The following is a 10,441-nucleotide window of genomic DNA, read 5'->3' as shown; positions in this document are numbered from 1 at the left end:
ACGAGATCAGACCCATGTTCGTGCTCTTCAGCGTCCAGGCAGAGACCCAGCCCCTGAGCAATCTTATTGAATACATCCAGGAGCAGGGGATTGACTGTACTATCTTTCTTCCAAGAGATTGGAGTGTATTTAAGCAACCAATCCGGACCAACAATGACATAGAGGGGTGGCACAACGCTCTCAACCGCCGAGCCGGTGGCAAATGCAAATTACAGTTTTACCAGTTAATCGAACTACTTCATCGCGAAGCCTGCCTAACTTCTCTTACCATCAAGCTGATATAAGACAAGAAATGAAAGCGGATCCAGAGGAGAGAGTACAGGCAACTTCAGCAGAAACTGATCGATGCCTGGGAGCAGTACCAGACCGGCAACAAGAACGCTGCACAACTACTCAGCTGCTGCTCCCATCTGAATGGACCTGCTCGTAGCCAGTAAAACCATACATTGAGTTTATTAGAATAGACCATATTTGTATTCTCGGTATTGGACTGGAACTAGCTTGGAGGCTAATTTGGGGGAATCTTTTCAAATGCAAATACTTCCTAATATATTCCCCGCATTAGCCTCCATTGCAAGCTAGTTCCAGTCCAATACTGAGAATACGAATGTTGTCTATTAATCGCCAATGATCTGTTTTAAGGGGCGGGAGTCACACGGACAACCCAAACGTCCCCGCATGTAATAGGTAAAACTTAATGATTATTAGTATGATTATTAATCTCAAAAAGTTGCTCGCAGTAATTAAATTGCATTTGTGAACTCATTCTATATGTAAGCAATAAATATGTTTGTACGTAAAAGTGACTGATTAACGAATTTACTCCAAAATGTCGCGAAATGAACACAGACTAGGACTACAATTATAGATTAGCAGCGTATGTCACTTAGAATTAAAAAGAAAAGCAGAGAAAAAACCTTAGAAAAATTTTGTTTCAAAAATTAGAAAAAGTTGACCGAACGATGTCGCACTAAGTTCAATGGCTTAAGAGGAAATGTACTTAACCTCTACACTACCGATACATCGACTTCAATTTGGCAATTTTAAAGCGAATCCTAATCAGGCTCAGGGGTTGCCTTTTCCTTCCCTGTTGAGCGAGTGCTTCGAAGAAGAACGCAAATCTGTAAGTTCCTTCGGCCATTTTCTTCGGAACAGAGAGATCGTGAAGCCTGGGGCGAGTTCACAAACCCGCGGGAGAATGATCCGAACAAAATGGCAGAGGGAAGGAAAGAAAATACAAATAGAACTTACTTATTATCAATCTTTCTTTGAAGCATTCCGGTCCACGGCAAAGGAAGGGCCAATGTGTGATTAATAGACTTTGCGCCCGAACCTAAGCCTTAGTCTGTTAAATTTGCGGAGTGTAGCAGTTGAGATTTCGCCGACACGAGTGGCACGCGTGGTCTATCCACACGACCGGTTAGTCAAATCTTTCGTTTTTGTTTATGTTCATTTGTACGTTGTTTCAAGGTGGTCAACAGTTTTACAAAATGATAGTCATAGTGCGGAGTTTAAGACGTAGGCGAATAGACTCTAGACATAGGCGAACAGACAGTAGGCGAGACGACCCGTAGGCGAAACGACCGTAAATCGCCTCTTTAGCGCGGTTTCAAGAAAGGAAATCAAGAGTAACGTGATCCCTCATCGGCATGTATGCGAATGGAAGTTATCGATTAACGTTTACTTTGATAATGCACATACCCTCGGGACGAGGCAAGGCCTATTGAAATTGTCGCCCTAAACATTTCAACTAGATTCAAATGAAAACTGTGCACTGCGCGCTTGTGAGCTTTCCATCTAAAGCACGAATGACATCCAATCGCAACCAAAGCTATTGTAGAGTTGATACTTGAGGCTAAAATTTTGACTAAACAAGATTTCGCCATTGAAACGCAATGACTGGAATAACTTAACATTTGTTTTACGTATCGTTCAAGTAGGAACTGTGCAAAAGGAAGGCTGCGCAATACGTACCAAAGAAACCCATCAACATGGCTTAAGTTTCTCTCAGTTATGTCCATGGGACAATTACAATGAGCACAGTGCAGAGGGTCTGCTAGCAAAAACCGGGCTTGAAGCCATCGGATCAATGTAGAACGGGGGCTTCTTCCCAAGTCTACCAGCTCATTGAAATTCATACTGTTCTTCGGATTGAAATGTGTCACCTTTAAACAAATTCACTCAGCTATGGTGAGACTTTGCTTATATAATACGTATTCCCAAAGGACGACGTAGCTGGGATTCAATCCAATGGAGCAGAAATGATTTCAATTCACTTCAATCCCATGGGCTTAAGCCTGTTTACAATTGGCTTTGGTGGACCAACCTGTCTAATTTGTAGTGGGTTTAATTAATACTGGCACACATGGTGTTTGTCTTCGGGTAGATATCAGGATAAGCTTACAGCAGGCCCCGTGAATTCGTTAAATGTAATGTAAAATTCCTTCCAACTGTCCAGTACGGTTATGCATTAGTGAATAACGATTTTCTGGTTTTTTTCCCTTTTGGCATTACACGATCCTATTTTAAAATAAGCTCAAGTGTGCCCATGCACCTGAATATGTCAGATAATTAACACTTATTGGACGAGGTTGACCAAAATATCGTGATTTGTCAGTTGCAAGCAGATCAATTATTTGCCGAAGCCGAAGGCTGAGGCAAGTAATTAATCTGCCAGACATTGACAAATCACCATATTTTGCGATAACCGAGGTCAATAATTGTTCTATCATTCGATCACCGAGTTTGTTCTTTGTTTTTGCTTCCGAGATGCCGTTAGCGCGTGCTGCCTTGCAGAGTCAAGTAATGGCAGCAATCAATTGGTTTCTCAGCATAACTTCAAATTGTACTTACAGTCAAACATTCAATAACACTAAACATCAACAAAGCTGAAGAATTTCACAGTTTTCAAAGCGTATACCGACAAGCGAAGCTTTGGTGTAAAGCTCGCCATTCTTTTTTCTGGCTTCAGCATAAAATCTCTTCAGTGCATATGACTTTCCCTACTTGTCCTTCACGTCGATGACACGAGTGACTCTTCGTCTACCTTCCTTTCCTTGAGATACTCTAGAAATACCTTGAGTGCAACTTTTGTTCCTTTCTTAGTATTCTCACTGTTCTTTCGATCAACTAAAGATGTCGAATCATTCTCTGACACAGCTCTAGGAACTGATCTGCCCTTTTCTCACAAGAGCATGATATCAATTGCGCATGAGCAGAGTATTATTTGCACCAAAACACTTATTTGTAGGCAGTTATTGCAGGTCACGTGGTGAGCTCTCTGCCAATGAAAACGAAGGACAAAATACATCGCATGATAATACATCTTAACTTATTTGAGATCTAGATTTTCGCAATTTTTAACGCCACTTAAAGGATTAACGGCAAGTGACGCAGTTCAAAGAATAATGGGGATATTACACGGTGGCGGGAAGATAAGACTTAATTAAACGCGTTTATGTTAACGCATTGGCACACTAAACAAACCTATTACTATAGGTCACACTGAAAAAGACTTCTCCGTAAAATGGAAGGAGAATTTTATTACATTTCCAATTACTGATGAACAAAGTGTGTAATTACAAAAAGTCACTTTTCTTAGGACCTATCATGTAATCGAGATAAACAAAACGAAACAAGACAATACCTTCATTTTCTCCAAATTTCTTAAATTTCATTTCTTGTTTAAGAGTGAAGAAAATCACTGATCACAACCATGATTAGAAATTATTGAGGAAATCAATTTCCTAAGGATGTTTAGTATTGGAGGATGGATATGGGTTTAAGTAGGTCTTGGCCCCCCAGGCGTCTAGGTTTAGTATTAGGGGGTTAAAGTGGAATTGACCAGATAGTAACATTAACCATTCCATATAACAAAGTTACTTGGATTTCAAGTAACAGATAGTAACGGAAACTAACAATGCGTATATGCGGCATACAACTTCATCCAGAATGCAGTAGAAAACTTACATTTTGTACAAGGTGAAGTTAACGAAAACCTTTGTCCCTTTCTAATCGGTCTTTGTTTTCCCGATTACTGAGGATTATAAATCTCTGAGATAGTACGCGCGCACCGATCGGCTAATTATCATATTCGGTACGGCACAATCTTGATCTGAAATTTTAGTACGAGTTTTTTCATGTTGTTTACGTATAATAAAATATGAAAACTGCATTACTCTTGCAAGAACTATTTCAAAAACACAACAAATGTATTTGCAGAGCTATTTGTGTAATTTTGCATCTTCGGCTTCACTTCAACTTGTTCTTTTTTTCCCCGTGCGCCTTATTACCTCAGAGATATAACAAATATCTTGCTAACCTTGTTTTCTCGGTCCATAATGTAAGGCACGTTGCCTTTACGGCCCACGCGTTTAGCGCTTGGGCCATAGAACAACGAAACGATCACAGTCCTTATCTTAGTAAGAGGTAGTTGTCTATATTTGAAAAAAATTCTTATTCCAAAAAAATCTTAATTCCCCATATTATCTCCTACTTCAATAATATCTAAAGGTTGTTATAAATTTTACAAGTAGTTTGTTGCTTGCTCTGACTTGCTCAGGTTCGCAACTTCAATCATTTCTCCTTCTTTTATCTCTGACATTGGGAGATATTGCTTCCTTCTGCATCGATACCACTCTACAAAAAAATAATAATAAAGGTTACAGGCATTTTATACCCTTTTTTACCAACATTTCTTAAAAGGCAACTGTGAACCTTTCACCAATACGTTTAGGGTGTAGGAATATTGAAATTCAAATATCAGAGCCATTGATGCAAATGACATTTCCCGGATAATTTTCTAGTCTCTACAACGGTTTTTTAAGAATTTAAGAACACTTTGAGAAATCTGAATTTAAAACCATGTCATTGTCACGCCCTTTTGGACTTACAAGAATGACATGCACTCCGAAGAAAATCATAAAAATTGGTCTTGGAATGTATTCATTTGGCAAATTAGAACACAGGAAAAAGCTCTTGTTAAAGTAATTTGGCCCCTGAGCAAATTTTAAAGAGATCACTCACCGATGTTTCTGCCAGTTAGCAGCGATCCATCAATTAGAGAAGGCCATACCTGATCCTTACGGTCTGTGGATTCACTGCTGAATGCAGCTGCAGAAATAAAGACTCTTTCCATACGCCTCTCCACCTATTTCTGTCCTCAGAGATAAATGGGGGACTAGCAACCAAAAAGCCCCTATAGTGGTCAATTACCATAGTACCATAGTACTATAGTAGGAAAATTACTCTTACTGCAGGTGCGGTACGAATTGCAGTGGAATTCTTTGCCGTAGTCCACAAAACAACAAAGTGAAATGTTAGGTGTTGAGGGTAACAGTAGAATAAAACAATCATTCACCTTTTTGTAAATGACCTGCCTCAGCCATTGAATTTCTCCATCAGTTTGTTTGGCGTGGCTTAAAGCACACGTGCGCATATGTACTTCCCACTGTTTCCTTTTAAACATTTGCATGCATCCTTTAACGGGGCATTCCACTGCCTTTTCCGGACAATGGCTGACATGAAGCAACAGCTGACACCTACAACAGGATGGTATGTTTTCATAAAATTTCACTTTGAACAGTTTAGGTAGGTTGAGGCCCAAAATGTAGACGATCGGGCAGCACTCGTCCCCAATCCTTTTTCGTAATATATTGTATATTGATAATAACGTACAATTTTCTTCTTCTTTTTGTGGTCATTCTAATTAACCTAATTAACTTAAAACTTTCTTTTCTGACTTTGTATCCCGTGCCCATGTTGATCTTTTATGTGGTAATTAGAGTGTAGGTGTAAGCTCATTTACCTCTTGCGGCAAACATGTAGATAAATAAGTTTAAATAAAAAATTAATAAAGTAAATAATAATAACGTACGTTGCATGAAGTGAATTGTTTTCCTTAATTCCGAAAGAAGGATTTACGCATGTCTTTTAATTTATATGTTTGTTCTGGAAAAATAGGTTGCATGAGAGCATTAAGGATGGTATTCAATCCCAAACCGAACGTGTTTGCACCTTAAGACAGGCGCATACGCACAGGGGAAGGGGGGGGGATGCAAGTATCCCCCCCTGATAAAAAGGTCCGCTCGGTCAAATCAGATACAGCAAGATAAGAACAATCAAAGAAAAGGGATGAATGAATCGACTTTTTCATGTTTTCTTAAGGTCCGCTCAAGCTTAAAGTGCACCCCCCGCAGAAAAAGCTGTGTACGCTCCTGTAACACATTTAAAGTATTGGAATGAATAAATCTCCAACTCTGTTAGGTTTTACCCATCTTTTCAACTGTTTTGGGCCTTTTCATTACATTCTACGGTGATCGACGACTTACCATAGCAAGCTCAGCCCACAGCCGAGAGGACATGGTATCCCTGAATACATACAACCTGATGTTGCATGATTTACCATCTCGTCCCGTGCAATTTGTTTTTTGCAGTCAGGGCAAGGCACCGCCTGCTTCTTGCATAGCACCAAGTATGCCTCTACTTCGCGACGCTCCATCATTACTGGGCAACAATTATTGGGACAATTTTCTTGTCGGTAGAGGCATGACTTGTCGTGGCTTTGGGCTTCTGGGAATTTGCCACTCCATGTACAGTTCCTGTTGGTACATCTAACATCTAAATCGCTGGTTAAAGTATTTAATGCGCAACTGACGGTCAGATGGTTCCGTTGAAATTTATGGGTGCGGCATTTAGGGCACGGCGCAGAGGACGAACCTTTGCTTTCCTGATATTCGAGCAGGGTTGTCAAACATTGAAGGCATCCCGAATGTCTACAAGGTAACGTGACAGGCTTCAACATGGCTGTTTTGCTGGAAAGACAAGTGCAATGTTCCAATCAGTAAGCTGGGTTTGCTGAAATGCATAGCCTGAACTTTACCAAACATAAGCCTACCCGACTAAGGTCGGAACAAAAGTGCCAAGATTGGGAATCATAGATTACTGATGCGTGGTTCAATTGCAAATGTGGTATGGCAAGATTTCCAGTGACAAGGAGCGTGACTAGTTTCCCAGACGATTATTACACTGTAGTCTTTTTTTTTCCGTAATTGGCAAGATATATATTAGCCTTCTAAAAAAATTAACCTAATTCTTACCACCTGTTTTTCAACCACTTCATCTGACAAAGCCGGGTATCAGCTAGAAAAGAAATAACTCACCATATGTCGCATTCCACACTTGGCTGGACAGTAACAAGAAATTCGCAGTTGAAAACGAGTTTGCCGGTTTCCGATTCCATTTCAACAATGTCAGTTACTGGACGATATTGAGAATACAATAACGTTTCCAACAAATCGATGTTGTGATGGTACACAGAGATTTGAAGAAATGTGACCATGATGACGCGTTAAACCTCGCCCTTCGCCTTTGACAGCCAACTTAATCGCGAAAAAGTTCTGGATAACATCACAAAGTCCTACTACCGCGCCTCGGACCTATAACTGTTAAACAGTTACATCGGTATGAATTAAAATAAATAAGCAATGGTATTGTAAAATTGAGAACTGATAGCGCAGTAACTTTTTCGTGCGGAACTTTCCTAAAAAATCCAAGTATTTCTCCGAAGTTGTCAAGGCATTTTGATTGCAGGAAATGCTCACTTGCTGATTGATTTGCACGTGAAAGAGTCGAATTTCTCTTTTCTTGTAGAACCATTTCCGTTGATCAGTAATGGAGGGTGAAAGCAGCGAAAATGCCGTTGTGGATCATAATCGTGGCTTGAAAAGAACGTTTGTCTACTTAGACAAACAGGAAAGTAAAGCTCCGTCTGCCAGAAGGATGGACCAACTCAAAAATGACAACAGGGTCACAGAGATTACATTCACTCGTAATCATTCTGCCAGTCACATAGGTCGTCTGTTGATCGCCAACTTTCTGTCATTGTTTGGGATCAATTTGAAAAGGTAAGCACATAAGAAGCAAAACTGTTTTTGTTTTATGTATGTTTTCACAAGCTTCAAAGGCGTTGAAATCAAATACGGATAGTCTCTCGTACGCGATCGCTTACATAAATGGAATTTGGATTCAGGGCGTTGCTGCCTTGCATTAAACTGCCGCTCGGGCGAGTCACGGGACGGATTTACAAACATTTTCAATAAAAAAATTGACACTAAAAGGTTAAAAAACGCGATTATTATTCATGGGATGAAATTTCAAGTCTATAATATTTGGCTCGCTTCCTTTGGCTTACTTTCAATGCGTGGTGGTATAATCTGCAAAACACAGCAGATATATTCTCATTGTTTACTCCATATTTTACACATTCACCTTTATAAATTCAGTGGCCAGAGTATCGTTTCATCGTCTGGGACAAATATTTAGAAGAAAAATTGTTAATTTAGGTGGTTTCTAATGATATGTCTTGTCGCTAAGCAACGGGTTGCAAAATCTCGTTCAGAATGAGCGATGAGGACGTACACATGTTTTGTGGGACGTATACAACATGGTCCCCAGATGGACCCTTTCATGGACCCGGACCATGGACTACCCCTTTGGACCACCCCTTATTTTACAAAGTTAAAGTAGGAAAATCTTTAGACAAAAGAGGGGACTGATCCTTACACTTATCTGGACAATTTAAAGTGCCCTTGTGACCAAAAAATCAATTCATATTTTTCTTTGGATTTCAAAACTATGTTAACAAAACACTAAGTGACCCACGTTTTAAGCCTTGATTTCAAAAAGACACCTCTTTATTTTAACTGTAATTTTTCTATTTAATGGTCCGCCATTACTAACATTATGTTCTTGAGAGAGCTGGATTGAGGAGAAAATGACCTCAAAGGCTGACTAGTTTAAGAATGCAATACGTGTGTACGCCACAGAATTAATATGCAGCATGGGGGTTTTGGGCTTTCAGACTTTTAAACTCACGCTTTGCATATATAATAAGCTGTGTTCACACAGTGAACTTTTAAGCTAGTGAGCCTCTGACGTCACTTTTCCCTGGATCCAACCGTCTGAGGTCCAATCGGTCAGTTTTGAACGTGAGTAATGGCACACCGTGAAATCCAAAACTTACACTCAAAGTAAACGGCCTTTGGATAAAAACCAAAGCTCAAAATTTTGCCAGTCAGGTGTTAAGCAAACACACTTTCAAAATCTGAAGTGGTTTTGATCACAGGGGCACTTTAAGCAATTGTCTCTTTGAAGACACTTGAAAAATTCAGGTGGTCTCAACGGGATTCCAATCCAAGACCTTCAGGGCCTAGCATACCCAAGTTTACATTTCAATTAAATTTCCCATTTCTGAACTTTCCTATGTGATTTTGTTGTCCAACGGTTCCTTAAATAGAACAAGAATAACAACTCTCCTTCGAGAAACTATTAACAACTTACCATGTTTTTTACAAGAAGATAAGTGAAAAATAATATTAATGATAAAAAATAAGAAACTGAACAGAAAACGAACAATGTCAGTTATGATTCCAATGACTACTTGACTCGGCACTTTGTTAGGGGTTCCTTCTTTTAAGAATTATAAACTGCTTTCTTTCTTAACCTGTATAATCTGACCGTGTTGTGCGGAGTTTTAGTTAAAGCTTTTCAGCCTGCATATCATCGAATGAGAAAATATTGATAACTATTGTGCTTCAATACATAAAACAATTTTTAATATTTATTAAATTTCAGAATGACTTTTTTCAAGTCTTATCAAAGAGGCCAATCAATTGCAATTGTCAAAAAAGGGCTCCTCGATGGTAACACGCTAGCAGGAGAATACTCTGCATCACATAAAAAAAAATATATTTTTTATCTCAGTTCCACCAGGTACAATGTATGCATTGCAACTTGTCTTTTTCCCTCCTTAATGGAAGGTGCTTTATTCCTAACTTCTACTAGCACCTTCTTTGGTAACTATCTCCACCTTATAATCAGATTTCAGAATACATTCATTACATGTAGATCTACCCTACCCATTGGTCTACTTAAAGTGTAAACAATATCCCTACACATTGGGAGACACCGTGTTAAAATAAATTTGCTTATTTTATAGGTACACCAGTTACTAGCACAGTAACTGCTGCTTCCACCCAGGGCCCCATTGTTGCACAAGTGGATTTGACCACACCACCAAGGGATGGACGTAAGTTATCATTCATTTTATTTTGTAATTAATTAAAACAGGTAAAAATAATATTACTATTTTTGGTCTAGGCTCGACAGGAAATGATAAGGGCTACAATAACTGTGAATAAAAACTCAGTCATCACATGTGTAAACAATTATTGAACTCAATTCCGCAAAATATTGTAATCTGTCGGTGTCTCGTAGATAAATTATTATAATTTGCGTCAGCCTTTGGGAAATAACTGATTCGTTCACCACTGACAAATCACAATATTTTGCTCAACCTTGTCCAATAACTGTTAATTGATACTACTACCAACTTAAATATGCTATGTAAACTAGTGTATCACGTAAAAGAAATCCATTTGAT

This window comes from Montipora capricornis, chromosome 6 (genome assembly GCF_036669925.1).
Source record: "Montipora capricornis isolate CH-2021 chromosome 6, ASM3666992v2, whole genome shotgun sequence".
Lineage (NCBI taxonomy): Eukaryota > Metazoa > Cnidaria > Anthozoa > Scleractinia > Acroporidae > Montipora > Montipora capricornis.
This window is presented reverse-complemented; position numbering follows the sequence as displayed.